A 16,023-nucleotide genomic window follows, 5' to 3' on the forward strand; every position below is an offset into this window, starting at 1 on the left:
GAATTATCCATATAGTTTCTCCTTGTCTATTCGTAAGTTGTTTTATCACTACGCTCTTTTCTTGTGTCATCCCATTCTTTTCTTGTCTCTTCATGACTTTCTCTATTCACATCTTCGTTATTTGGATCATCTGTGTTTTGGATGTTACTTGCCTCTACATCTTGTTTCAAGCTTTCTATGTTAAAGTCTTGTGGTAATTTAGCTCCTGATTTTGCTAACATCAAAATATATTTCTCTTTTTGTTTTGCCAATAATTTTTCCATTAGTCTATCAAATTTGAAATCTTGCACGAGGTCTCTAATGGTGCTATTGACTGCTTCTTCATCAACAACGGTATACCCAAAAGTTTAGAATATCGGATTATCTTCTTCCTCCATTTGTTTTTGTTGTTTTCTAAGTTGTTAATATTGAGCTCTAGTCCAAATTGGCATGTGATTGTTTCAAAAAAATTTAAGTTTTCAAAGGACAAGTCAATAGGTGATTATTGGTTTAGGAAGATATGCTTTGCTGATTTTACCACTATTGTTTGTTCGTTGTGATAAAGCATCTCTTTGTTGAAAAGCATGTCTTTGCAAAATTTCTCCATCAAACTCTATTCTGTAGTCACATAAGTAGTGATGAAAATGGTGTAGGAATGTCCTATGTTTTAATAAGATCTTGTGATTGATATACAAGAATCTTATTCTTTTTTGGGTAGCTTTATAACTGGGTTTTGTTTTCTTAAGGCGATACTTAAAAGTCATAAAAGCATCTGATAGTTCACAAGTTTGTTTGATTCCAATGTTGGTGCAATTCTGATTTTGATATGACCTAGGTTCAAAATAGGAAGGATATATCCAAGATAATGAATTGATCAAGCTTCGTGATAGAGGATTTGATATATCCTAATGAGAGACTTGACAATGATGTTGATTTTTTTGCACTTAAAATGTTTGATTCAAGAGCTTGTTGAATGTTTAGGCTTATGGAAACTTTTCAGAAATAGCCTATTGGATTAGTGACCTAGTTGTTGAACTAGTTTGAAAATGTGTGATAGTTTAGAGACAAATCTACTCAAGAAGTGTTTTGATACTAATGTTGAAATTTTGGTTTGATATGCTTTTTAGATGTGGAAAAGATTTTGTGCTAACTCTTGTGGCAAAGAGTGTTAACTTATGGGATAAAAGCACTATTTTGTTGTTTGAAAGTGCTATTCTGATTATGTTTCAAGGATTCTTCTCAAATACTTCAGCAAGTTGTTGGATTTTTGCTCTTTTTTTTTTTTTATGATGATTTTCTCAAATTTTTGACCATTTTGAACATGTCATAGACATAGAAGACAATGTTTTTGAAAAAAAAATGCATAAGCAAGTACAAATCCTATGGCAGACCGACACAATAATTGTTGAATCTCATATGGGGTTTCCCCTGAGGCTAGACTATGCAAAGAGGATATTTAGATGCTTGACCCCACTAGCTCCACCCTCAACACTCACTTCTCCGGGGCAACCAAGCACCAGTTTCCATGAAAACTCCCCATGGAAAACTTTATATCTCTACTAAGAATCGAATGTGTGTGATCCGCTTCAGAGGTCTGACCTCCTGCACCAACAACTAGAAGGATTTTGGCTACTAGTACAAGTGGTTTTTAGTAAAGGCTTCCGATCTATGGCCATACATGCACCACTTTTAGCTTTGTAAATGCAAAAGGTTCCCAACCTATAGAGGCTATGCTCCATAGGGTTTATGGGAAAACATAGTGTCGATATGAACTTATCAGCACATGTTGCTTGTGACTTTTATCACAAACACGATTTATTTAGAGTGGATTAGAAAGACTTGATATTAGCCTATTTCCACTTTGGGTCGTTCCCCTCTCACTAGGCCCCTCAAGGTAGCTCAAGAAGGAAGGCCCTCTAAAGGTTATACATAAAAGAAAGTAGGTTTGACTTTCTGATCATCGTATAATGGTGAGAGCATACTTACCTACTACTTCATCAAGCACAGAAAACACAAGTCCATTTTAGATTTTGTAACATCTATGTGCAACTATTTTAAAGAAGTAACTCAAAAACGCAAGTTGCATGCTGTTAATTTATCCCCCTTAGTTAAGCTAAATGAGCATGACATGATGTGTTACTTTCCAAATTAGAACTCTTAATAAACCAGGTGAGGAAATGTATGAAATTTATTTTAAAATAACCCTACACATGCATGTTAGTAGTTTGAAAAATTTAAGTTCTTGGACATTCGGACCTATAAGAAAATTTTGTTAGTTACAAACAAAAGCGCTATCCTAACAAATGCATTGTCTTTCACTCCAAAAATGCTAACCTAAAGGACAAAAGCGCTAACCTGAAACACAAAAAAGCTGCTCTACAAAATAAGAAGCGAGAATTCTCTGACAAAAGCATTAACCAAACTAACAAATGCGCGAACTTGAAGGACAAAAGCATTGTTTTGAGGATTAAATGTGTTTATTTAGAGACAAAAGCACTAAACTAAATGACACATGCCCTAACCTGAAGGACAAAAGCGCTAACCTATCAAATAAAGACACTATCAGAATTCACACAGGCGTGAATTTGTATTACAAATGCGTTGAATTTTCTTTTTACGAGAATTAGATAGGATATTAGAAAGAATATGCGAGGCTCTAAGCCCCACAATGGGTGCCAAAATGTGTCGACTTGAATTTCATCATTAGAATACTACCTGCAACATGTTAGTTTCACAAAATACAAAGGAAATGCTACAGGAAATCCAAACTCAACCAATGAAACTACAGGAAATACATATGAAATAAAAATACTATTATTACCTTCATGATTTAAGTCTCATTGTGTCCTAACTCCACCATTCCTGGTTGTAGATGGTGTGCTCTCAGACAAGCAATGATATCTTCCATGATGGGATATGAAGAATAGACTGATAACTGATAGTTAACTAATACTATGATAGGCAATACTAAATGACTATGCTAAATGATTATGATAAATGAGGAATGTTATTTGCTTAAAGATTAAAACTCACAGATACATAAGTTTTTACAAATGATTAGCTTTGAAAACTCACTTGAACACTAACTATCTCTCATCTCAAGCTCCTTATAGACCTTAAGAGGATAAGATGATGTGGCCTAGATCAACGGTCATGATCAGATCTATAGATTTGGATGGTTGTGAGAAAAGGTGAAGGTTGAGAGAAAGGGGGAAGGAGAAGACAAGTGTCACTCATCTCACCTTGACTGGGTTGCTGGCTGAGGGAATCTAGGGATGGTTGGAGAAGATTTAGGCATGAGAGGACAAGTGGACTCAAGTCCTTCCTAAGATGTAGGGATGTTGGATAGAATATAGAAGAAGGTTATGAAATATGTGTACATACACAATATTTCATTAAATTTGGAGGTTGAAGATAAGTGGCTAATAAATGTTTTATTTATTTTAATTTGTTGAATTAATTTAGCCACATGATGGATGAGTTGGCAAAGGAAAGATGAAGTGGAGATGGAAGGTGAGTTGGAAATGAAATTAAATAATTTAGGAAATCATTTAATATTTGAGACTATAGGATAGGAAAATAATCACTAAATATTAGATATTTGAATGATTGGAGGAAATAATTAAATATTAGATATTTAATTAATTGATTAGAAGGATAATTAAATATTAGATATTTAATTAATTAGAGGAAAATGATAGATGAATTAATTAATAAAATATTTCAATTAAATTAATTAATAGAAAGACACGAAATGAATTAAATAAATTAATATTTTCACATTAACTATTTAATAGAAGAATAAACATTAAATAAATATAAAATATTTATTTAATCGCTCATAGCCAATTTTTATGTGTATACAGCTTCAACTCATCAATTTGTTTTAAATAATATTTATGTTCATCATGCCCATATTTCTTGAAATATGCACAAGTGGGATTCTCCTTTTTAGATGATTCCCTTTTTGAGGAAGAGGACTCAGATTCTTTCTGTGACTTGTTCTTTTTCTTCTTCTCTTTCTGATAAGGATACCCTAATTCTTTATGTACCTTAGGTTCACTAGCAACCAATGCTTGTGACTTGAAAGTTTTGATGATGCTCATTTGAATTAGATTTGCTTCCTCTTGGATTAGAAGATTTGAAAATGCATCAAAAGTGGGTTAAGCATATGCAACTCCCATAGAAACCCTGTTGGTATGAAAGCTAGAAACAAACAAAAAATACTCAGGACCAAGCTTGGATAACACATTCAGAATCAATTGTAAATCCTCCTTAGTAATCTTGCAATCTATTAATTGTGTTCTTAGTTGCTTTATCTTGGAGATATAGTCTTGGATGTTGTTGAAAATATTTGGATCAAGATTCATCAAATCATTATCAATCTGATAACCCCTAATCTTATCAGTTTTACCATACAAATTTTCAAGAGTCTACCAAGACTCCTTAAGGTGTCTTGCATGATTCAAGATGAAATTGTAAATCAAAAAAGACTAGGGAACATATGTAACCAAGAGCACTCTCATGATTGATCTCCCATGCTTGAAGAGCATTAGCATCAGTAGGTGTAGGAATAGACTCTTTCATGTAGCCTGTGCAACCTTTTTCCCTTAGATAATTCCATGCTGATTTTTCCATGTTTCATAATTATATGGAGTTAGAAGTTCAATTTGAGTTTTCCCCATTGTACTATCACACATTAAAAGATAACAACACAAGATCACCCTTCCCCACCCCCTGAATTCACTAAATCAATGATCCCCCCCAAAAAAATATGATGGTGGCACTTTATAAATTAGTGTATTTACAATTCTAGAGTTTTTTCAATGTTTTACAATGTCCAAACGTGGACTCAAATATTGAAGCTACAATATAATATAAGAATTACAACCTCAAAATAGCACCAATGGACAGTGCTTGGAAAAATATCAACTTAAAAAAAAAAAAACTTTGACCCTAGGTCAGATGTGAATGTTATAATCTTTTGAAGTTTAAAAAACTAGTATTGTCCTTCAAATTTGCTAAGAAACTGATTTTTCTAGAAAATATGGATCATTTGAGAGAAAATTGATTCCAGTACTATGAAGCCTTTAAAATTCTACCCCAAATAAAAAAAAAAATTACACTGCAAAAGGATTTTGTATGCCCAAGATATGACTTTCTGAAGTTTAGGTACAAAATTGAAATCTTCAATGGAGAGGGGGTAAACATTTTGTAAAATATACAGGTCCGCCAAATTTAGTGAAACTTAGCTAAATTGGATAATCCACCAATATAGGTTGAAATTGCTACTAATTCTGATGAACCACCAACTTTGTTTTGAAACTCCACCATAGTTATATGTCACAAACTAAAAATAGATCTCCACCAAATTTGTTAGACGCTTGCCTAAATTGCCATTAACTTTAGTAGGGTTAAAGTTGCCACAAAGGCCAAGGTAGGGCGTAGTATTATAGAGGCACTTTTTGAATTTTGTTGTTTTTAAAAAAAATAATAATAAAATATATTCAAAAGTGTATTTTACGAGGGCCGAAGCCTCACCCAACCCCTTGAAAGGGGATCTCGCAGGCTCCCACATGGGCTTGCCTATGCGAGGACCGAGGGTAGTACCCTGTGGTACCTCCACTACAATATGGGACCGATAAGGCCTTTGGGTACCCTATCGGTACTCTCAAAAAATTTAAAAATTTATTTTGTTTTATTTTTCAAAAAAAAAAAAATTCAAATGATTTTTTTTCAAAAGTTTTTTTAAAAAAAAAACTCTACAATTTTTTTTTCAAATAAATTTTTTTTTTTAATAATCAAAAAAACCCGTATATAATAATAATTTATATTATATTTTTTTTAAATGCCATAAAAATTAAAATATTTTTTTTAATAAAATTTCAAATTTGTACCGTATTTGGGCAGGTGGGTATGGCCTCAAAATTGACTTTCTTTGAGATATGGAGTATCTTATATCAAAATTCATTTGTTCATCCTTTTGAACTCAATTGTGATGTCCTCTTTGGCTCTAAACGCACATAGCAAAAGCTCACTGCTGAATCTCTCAAATTCGAGAAGGATCTTGCAAATCTGGAAGCTTTGATACCATGTCAGAGTCACTGATGGACTCAATCTCCCAAGATCACCTACAAAACCAAGATCAACCTTCTACATGCGAGAAACAGAGGATGAAATGTTGAAATATGGTGCAATAATAGAATGATGATATTATCACACTCCAAAAGATACAATATGGATCAACACTCCCTTGTACTAATTGAGCTGATATGAACTCATCTGACTTAGCTCTGAATTAGCTCATAAGGGAGAAGTGAGTGTTGATTATATAGTAAAATGTAGGCAGATAATTCCAAGAGGAATAATAACTCCCAAATAACCAAATTAGGTGGGAGTTGTGCCTACTTGGAAAGTGCCAAATATGTGGCAAACCAACTCAAGTAGGGACAAACAAATGGTTATGGGGAGGTGGAAAATGAGTCCAAAAGAGGGTGTGACATTTAACCACCCAAATATGGGTGTGAATGACACATGTAAATGTAGGACTATGCCACATGTCCTCACATTATCCATCCTAATATAGCCTAAGTATGCTTAATAATGTGTAAGAAAAATAAATATTAAAAACCTAAACTAACAAGGAGCTCACTTAGCGAGAGGCTTCATAGCTTAGACCTCTTGTACATTCATTCTTTTGCCTTATTCTCTATCATTTTTACTTTATTTCTGATATCTGCATTTTTCACATTTTTTAATTATTTTTCTTTCTGCACATCCTACTGACATCCAATGTCCTATATACAGCTCTTTGTTTCTATCCATACAAGATGACAGCTTGTCGCCCTGTAGTCTTAGACATGCGCACTCCTCCTGTCCATAGAGACTTGTTAGAGATATCTAGGGGCCTTGTCTATCTTGCATTGGCCTAGTTTTATTATTTAGTATCCCATGGCTCACCCTTGGTGTCAGTATAGATGAGGTACTGGAGGGCCAATTTGTTCTCTAGGATCCATCATCCTTGAGGTAACAAATTTCCTCCACTACATTTACAATATACCATCCATATCAAGATGACAAAGTATAAATTTATAGAAGTATCATCAATACATATATTATATGAAATATAAATAATTTCTTTGAGTAACCATATCTTCAACATTATTCAACTATAAGAGGGAGAGCATCAATTGAGTGCTTTTCCTCTACCGCAAATCAATAGTCTTTTTTACACCTTCAAGTAGGAAATGCCCCTACCCTTCAAGAGAATTGCAGATCAAGGGAATAATCAAGAACATCATGACATCCAAAAACTAGTGTTGTGTCTAAATACAAATAATCTATCATACAACTCTATTTTTATTCTACCTAAATATGACATAATATGACTATTTTGGAATTAAAAAGAATGTGAATTGACAATGTAAGAAGTGATTTCGCATTACTTTGGCCAATTTTTTTAGAATATAAATATACAAATTTGAAAATCGAAATGTAGCTCATGTGTTCACATATCTCTATCTCAAATTGGTCACTAAGGAATATTAATTCATATTCAAGCATTCATAAAAAGGTATGTTCGCAACTAGCTCAGTGACTAAAATTTATATCAAAGGCTTGGGTTATAGATGATTTTGACTTCATGTAATGTATCTAATATGCATTACTATAAATTTTTGTCTATTTTTGTCAAATTGAGCCAAAAAAGGATTATCGACGATCACAAAAGTTATGATTTTTCTTCTATTTCAATTTTCTACATTTTTTCTATATTATAGATATGCATTTATACCCCATCAAAATTAAGTGTACCTAGTTTAATCTCAAATCATAAATATCCTTACTAAAAAAATGTAAGTATAATTTTATGGCATAGTTACAGTTAGGAGGGACCTCAATGAGGTCTATCCAGACCATGCAACAAGAGTAAAACACAACAAAAGTAAGACAAGATGATGGAGGCAATGCAAAACTAATTGATTATTGGTGTAGGAGTACCTAGTGGCTCAAGGGAATCTCAGTTTTTAGTTTTTTAGTTGTTTATGTTTCTTATGATGTAATAAGGTCCATTGGACCATTTCATGATGTTTTGTCAAACTTTTTAAGCCATTTATGCCATTTGTTGCTATGTAGCCTATCAGGACCTATCTGGTCCACTAGTGGTCAATGGTCACCCAAGTGTGTCAAAATGGGTGAGATCATTGTATTTGACATATTGATCCATATTTGGCCTATTTTTAATTATTTTGATGTGTCTAGGTGATTTTGATAGGTTAGAGTGTCAAGTTGTCAAAGTTGCAAACCATTGCATAACAATTTTGCAATTTTGTTGACAACTTTTGCAACAAAGTGGTTTCCAATGGCCATTTGGTTCAAATAGAAGTTATAGTCAGTTATTTTTTGGTATTTTGTCTATTTAAGCCTCACTCAAATTGAGGAAAAGGTTGATGTAATATTTTTGGTCATTGGCAATAAGAAACTTCACGGTTTTCTTGAGATTTGTTGCGAAAAACCAATGTTTCAATCCTTGGTACTCTTTTGTATGGATTGGTAATTTAAAAGGAAGGCCATGGAATTTTATTATACTAAGTTACCTTTCATTTCCATTTTTTTATAGAATTTTTGGTGAATAATTGAGCAATATCCATCTATTTTTGTGAAATCGGGTCCAGAAAACCCCCTTACCTAGGGTTTTGAACAAAAAAATACAATAACTTGACATTCCCTTGTCTAAAATTCATGAAAATTGGTGGAATTTCAATAATATGTGTGTAATTTAAGATTAATATGGTTTCAAGAATGGAAATGGAAGGAGGAGAGATTTCTAAGCAATTTTAACCTGGCATCTCTATGTGACAAGTTATGTTTTGATTGCACTTTTGTTTGATGGGAAAAATTGGAGGCATTTGGACCCCAAATGATTGTGGATATTGTGTTTTGGGAGATTTTAGGAGGTTTTAAAAGTGGTGGTGTGTTTATTTGATTCATTTTAAGGGTACTTACTTTGTAAAAGTGACCTAATTGGGGCTCTAGGTCTAGTAGGTCAAATCTACACTTTAGGGGTTTGCATAAAGTGTCAAGGTCTGATTTTTCAATATGTTTTAGGTCTTGTTGACACATCACATTTAATGTATAAAATTCAGGCTCACACACCTTGTGGTTGTGTTTTTTGGTGTTGTCATGTATTGAAGGCTAATAGGCCTAGAAGTATCCCATATGGTGTCAAACCCTAGATGGGTGGTTGTGACCAAATTAAACTTGTTTGGGGTGTAAAAATTTCATCTTCCATGTCCTAAGGTTTCTTGTATTTTTTCCTAAGATAATTTTCACCATATTCAAGTTTGCCTCATGATTGCACTTTGAAGCCTAGGGAAAATGGACCTGGCATTGCTTGTAGAGCTGTCCATCACACCTTGTATGTTGTCACTGATGTTTAGAGCCTTGTGAGAGGTTTGTGTTTTTTTGGTAATATTATCCAAGTGAATCCAAATAGGTTGGGAAGTTGGGCCCAAATTTTTCCTTGTCACTCTCAACCCTCACTAGGCTCTACATCATATTGGTATCAGGGCAAGTTTGATCATTGGGAGGAAATTTTTTGGTGTATGTCAGTAGAAGAGAGCCAAGAAGAGGCTATCATAATGCCTCCAAAGGTGATGTACGTAGAGGTGGCTAAGAAATTTCAAGAGATGTAAGAGATGATCAAGATCGAGGTCAAGGAGGCACTCAAGGCTGAACTAAAGGAAATTAAGAAAGGAAAAGGGTCAAGTGAGGAGATTGATGAGGAAGGGGAGAAAGAGGATGAAGAAGAAGAGACCCAAAGGTAGGAGCCAAACATACCTACTGATCATAGACCATTCATTGAATCCCTAAAGACAATAGGCAAAGACTCTTCTGAAGCCAAGATGGATATTCCTACCTATAGTGGGAAGATGAATGTTGAAGAACTTGTAGACTGGATAGATACCCTAAATAATTATTTTGAGTACAAGGAAGTGGATAAGGAGAAGAAAGTGAAATTTGCAAACACTAAACTAAAGGGTGTTGCCTGAAGTTGGTGAACTATACTCAAGGTGAAAGGGTTAAGATGAGCAAGAGTATGATTCATTCTTGGGACAAGATGGTGTCCAAAATCAAGGCCCAATTCATTCCTGTTGATTATGAAGTGTAGTTGTATAGGAGAATGTAAAACTTGAAGAAAAAGGATTTGGATGTGGCTTCCTAGATAGAGGAATTCCACAAATTGAGTTTGAGATTAGGGCACTGTGAAGATGAAAAGGAGAAGGTTGCTAGGTACTTGAATGGGCTCAAATTCAATATTCAAGATGAGATGACTCTGATGACTCCTAAAACAATAGATGAATGCTTCCAAATGGCTTTGAGGGTGGTGGATAATTTGAGAAGAAAAGGTGAACTGTTGGATATGGTTGTTCATTGCTGCTACTACGATATCTTGTTTTCATTGATGTCAACATATTCCTATGATTTATTCTGGTGAGTTTGGGGAGATCTTTTGATCTGGTTTTGTAGTTTGGTTTTGTTGATCACTATTTTACATAATCTGGTATATTCAGGTGTGATCAGATCTTGTGCTAAGGTTTTGGGATATTGTTTGGGATGATCTTGTGTATCTTCATTTCAGATGGTTCATGATTTGGTGCCCTGCAAGCTATCTTTCTTCATGATAGTTGTTTATTAGTTGTGTTCTTGAGCTTTCTGATGTTGATCGATGAAGATTTGATAAGTGGTGTTGGTGCAGCTATTGGTGATGATTCTAACATGCTTTCTAGTGTTTCCTAGTTTTATCCTATTTTTTTTGGCAATCCACATTGATCGTTGTGCAAATCTTTTGGTGGTTTTCATCAACTGGTGATGATTTTTATGTTATGCGGTATTTCTGATGGTGTAGCATGTTGCAATTGATCTTGGTGTGATTTTTGGTGGATGAGATCATTTGGGAATTTGAATTAGGTCATTTCTATGCAATGTAAATAATTATATTGGCCTAATGATCAATCTTTGTATCATGTAATATAATTTTTATAATTGTGAATTGAGGGTTGAGGGTTTAGCAGACCTTGTTATCAAGGTTGATGAACTGTATATATAGGTGAGTTATTCACTTAGTTTTTGTGTTGGTATTGTGTCTACATTATCAGAGAGAGGAGAATGTGCAAACAATACATTTATCATTTAGTGAAGTGTTGAGGTGAGATTTGTGTTGCAAAGTAGATAATTGTTCTTAACTGGAATTGTCATCAGGCATTTGTAGATGCTATCATTGCAGTTCATTTCTTTTGGATTGTAGTTTGAATCATATTGTAAGTTAGTGAGACTTCTCTAAGGGTTGTAGCCTTTTAGGCAAATATTTTTTGAGCAGTGAGCTCTAGGAAGTGTGCTTGAATGTACGTGCATTCCCCATTGTAATATTTTCACATACTAGTGCAAAGTATCATCTTACTGTGGGTAGGTTCCCACCATGGTATTTCCCTTAACTGGGTTTTCCATGTCAAAAATATTCTTGTGTTGTGATATTAATTTTCTTATTTGCTTATTGTTGTAGTTTATTAGTTTATGTCTACAAGTTAAATTTTGGAATTCGGTGAAGACTGATTCACCCCCCCTCTCAATCTTCATTCTTGATTGTTGATAATAATTGGTATTAGAGCTAGATCCTTCGGTAAAATCTTAATTGCTTGAGGATATCTAAGATGACAGCTCAAGGTATTCTTTTCAAGAAGGACATTCCAAGGTTTTATGGAAGTAACTATACTGTATGGAAGAGCCAGATGGAGGTGCACTTGAATTGTCTTGAAGAGGATTACTGGAAGATCACTAAGAATTCCTATGTTGTTCCTTAGAATGGACCATCCACTCATGATGAGGTTAAGGAAGTAGAATATAACATCAGAGCAAAGGAATCATTGCTTAGTGTCCTGATTGATTCTGAAATGACAAATGTTATTGGACTTCATACCACACATGAGATCTGGGAGAAGCTTGAGATCCTGTATGAAGGTGATAGTCAAGTAAAAGTTGCTAAGTTGCAGAGCTTGAAAGGAAAGTATGAGACATTAAAGATGGGAGATGATGAGAATATATATTCATACATGGATAAGATGAATGAACTTGTCCTTGGTATTAGGTGTTCTTGTGGAAATATTGAGGAAGATGAGATTGTTTCTAAGGTGCTGAGATCTTTTCCTTCTGCTTATAAACATAAGATTGTTGCTATTGATGAGATCCACAGTGTGAATACAGTAACAAGAGATATGTTGGTTGGAAAACTTGATGCATTTGAGCTAAGTGAATTTGGAGAATCACATGGAAAGTATGAAACTACATTTAGAGCATAAAAATCTATATCCGATAAGCAAAAATTTGATCCTGATGAGTGCAGGATATCCAAATATGAAAGATAAAGAAGAGAAATAGTAGAGTAGGAAAGAGAGCTCGATGAACTTGAAGCATTGATTTCTCAGAGATTTCCTAAAGGTGTCAGTAAGTATGATGTAGAGTTTCCCTTGAAATTTTTTTCTTGTAATAAGATAGGACATTTTACTTCTAGATTACCAGAGAGAATTGCTAAGTATGACAAACATGATAAGTTTGATAAACATGATAAGAATGATAGATATGAGAAGCATGAGAAGTATGATAAGCCTTACAATTCTAACTGGGAGTTTTGGAACTAGAAGAAATATATTATGCTGTAGATGAAGGTGTTACAGATGATGAATCGGAAGGAGATGAAGTTGTGTTTATTGCCATTAAAGAAGATAGACGTACCTATTAATTCCACTAGTTGTTTTGTTGAGGAGAAATCTTTGGTTACTAAGGTAGAAGAAAAGGGTGAATGGGTGATTGAAAATGGTTGTTCACATCATATGACCAGTGATAAAAGAAAATTTGTAAGCATGGAAAGGTATGATGGCAGAATAGTTAGATTTGGAGATGACAAAGCCTGTGTAATCCATGGGAGAGGTTCTATTTCTTTTGATGGTAATCATAACATTGATGATGTCTGTATGTTGAAGTTTTGAAGCATAATCTTTTGAGTGTTGGACAAATGGTTGATAAGGTTTATGATCTACAATTCAAGGATGGTAAATGCAAGATCTTGAATGCCTCTGGTATAGAGATTGCATTTGGGACTAAGACTGAAGGTAACATTTTTCATTTGAATGTTAGTGAGAAAAGTTGTTTGATTGCTAATATAGATGAGAGTTGGTTGTGGCATAGAAGAATGTGTCATGTAAGCTTTGATTTATTGATTAAGATCAGTTCAACACAACCTATTAGAGATCTACCTAATATTGTTAAACCTGTTTTGGTATGTAAGGAATGTCAGTTGGATAAGCAAACAAGGATTTCTTTCAAGAGTAAATGATATACATCTGATGGATTGCTAGATCTTGTCCATATTGACCTGTGTGGACTTACAAATATTAGAAGTGTGCAGGGTGATAGATACTTTATGCTACTAATTGATGATTATTATAGGATGATGTGGGTTGTCTTTTTGAAGGAAAAATCAAAAGAATTTGAGAAATTCAAGATATTCAAAGCTAAAGTTGAAGCTAAGTCCTAATTGAAGATGAAGTGTCTAAGATCTAATAAAGGTGGAGAATTTTATTTCGGTGAGTTCAATTCATTCTATGAGATGCATGGAATCAGAAGACAACTATCTTCTCCTAGAACCCCACAATAGAATGGAGTTGTTGAGAGGAAGAATCATATTGTTTTGGATGTTGTAAGAACTATGTTGATTGAAGCAAATGTTCTGAAGGTCTACTGGAGAGAAGCTATTAGCACTGCAATCTATATATTTAGCAAAGTTCATATCAAAGGTGATACTAGTAAGACCCCTTATGAGCTTTGGTTTTGTCATGTTCCTACTATGAAATATTTCAAATTTTTTGGTAGCAAATGTTATATCAAGAGAGATGAGGATATTGGAAAGTTTGATGCTAGAAGTGATGAAGGTATCTTTTTGGGATATTCTACAAAGAGAAACGCCTATCAGTTCTATAATAGGAGACTGAGAAAGATAGTTGAGAGTGAAAATGTGAAGGTGGATGAGAACCTAGGAAAGGAGATCAGAGCTTATGATGATGGTCGACATGTTGTCTTAGCTCCTATTCAGCCTAAAGAGCCTAAGCAAAATAATCCAATAGAAACTGTTAATCCAGATGTTGTTGTTGTTGGTGATGATGTGTAGGAACTTGAGGATTAGAACAAACAAATGACTCTGAGGTATGTTAAATTCAATCATTTGAAGAATCAAATTATTGGTTATAAGAATAAAGGTGTGATGACTAGAGGAAGGTTAGCTACAGAAGAAGTATGTTTGATTTTTAATATTGAACCTAAAGGTGTTGTTGAAGCCTGTAAAGATAATAACTAGATAATAGCCATGGAAGAAGAGTTAGATCGGATTGAGAATTATAACACTTGGGAACTTGTGCCTAGACCTAAGGATAAAATTTTTATTGGTATTAAGTGGGTTTTTAGGAATAAATTGAATGAAGTCGGTGAGGTAGTTAGAAATAAAGCTAGACTGGTCTGCAAAGGATATTCACAACAAGAAACAATTGATTATTGTAGTGTCATAAAATTGTGACCCTAGCAATTTTTTCCTGCATTAGGGTCCTCACACACGAGAGATCGAATCCTCTAGCGTGATCAGAGACTGGAGACTGTTCAACCCTCAGAATCAGCTTCATTCTTGGCCTCCTCACCACCCCATCCGCACTCTTCCTTGGAGAAAGGGGTAGGACAAGGGCATGGTGCCACTATCCCCCTAGGACAGGGGCATGGCACCCTTGTCCTCCTAGGATAGGGGTGTGGCACCCCTATCCCTACCCTATTTTGGGGCAAGACCTTCCTAGAGAATGCATTGTTGGTTGTGCATTGGGTGGGAAACTCCCTCGATGGTGGCCTGGGATGAAAATCAAGTCCACTAACATGTATTTAAAGTACATTCATCTTCTCATTTGCATAATTTTAATAAGTCAAAGTTGGATAAGATTGGAGTTTGTCAAACATTCAAGAGCATTAAAGCATTCTTTTCCAGCATTGAGCATTCTCAAGTCTCCCTTCAAGGCTAGGTGTTGCATTCAAGTCAAGGATTCAACCATTGAAGAGGAGATTGATTTCAAAATTCAATTCCACACAAGAACCTCTATCAACATTTCTATCATAACCTCTGTTGAGGTGATTTACAATTCAGTCTTTCATTTACATCTACTTGCAAGTACTTCTTTCATTACTTGGTTAATTCCAAAACTAGGGTTTGACCTAAAAGAAAACCCCCAATCCCTATTGGTATTTTGGTATGGTTTTTTCATTTATGTCAACACCTACTAAAATACTAAGCACTTTGGAGATCCAGCAACATTCACCGACAAGCAAGTAACTATTGCACAGTTACTGGTATATAGTTCACTGGCAGGATATAATGATCACCGATATTCAAAATTATGTGGAAGACACTTGGTAATGTCGAAGACATCTTGTCCTGGAGTTGTGTTCATTGGTACAATCATATCTACATATTTGCTTTTACTGGCAAATAGGTCCAGGGTTACCTAGGGTTACACCGGCAGGTTTATCTTTTCCAGATCAGCATGGCATGCTAAGGAAATGATTAATTATTGTTGTAAATGCATTAAGCCAACATGTTCAATCAGTTATTGCATCGGATATTATATTGTTTGTAAAATGTTTTTATTGTAATATCTTGTAGAGTCGACCTACTAAAATTGGTCTTAGGTTATGGTATAAATGTAAGATCTTATTTGTAAGATCGAATGTAGAATGCAAAAAAGAATTGTGTGAAGGTATATGCAAGATTAAGCAGAGCTATACATGAAGACATCATTTGAAGGTGAAGCTAGGTTCTTGAGAAATCATATCAGCATTACATCGGTACTGAATCCAACATATGAAGATGCTATTTTGTGCAGTACATTCTTATTGGATTTAACCATCCAACTGTAGTCAGTGTGACTCCCATTTTGTGATTGAGCAATGAGCTCTAGGCTA

Source organism: Cryptomeria japonica, chromosome 1, assembly GCF_030272615.1.
Source record: "Cryptomeria japonica chromosome 1, Sugi_1.0, whole genome shotgun sequence".
Classification (NCBI taxonomy): domain Eukaryota; kingdom Viridiplantae; phylum Streptophyta; class Pinopsida; order Cupressales; family Cupressaceae; genus Cryptomeria; species Cryptomeria japonica.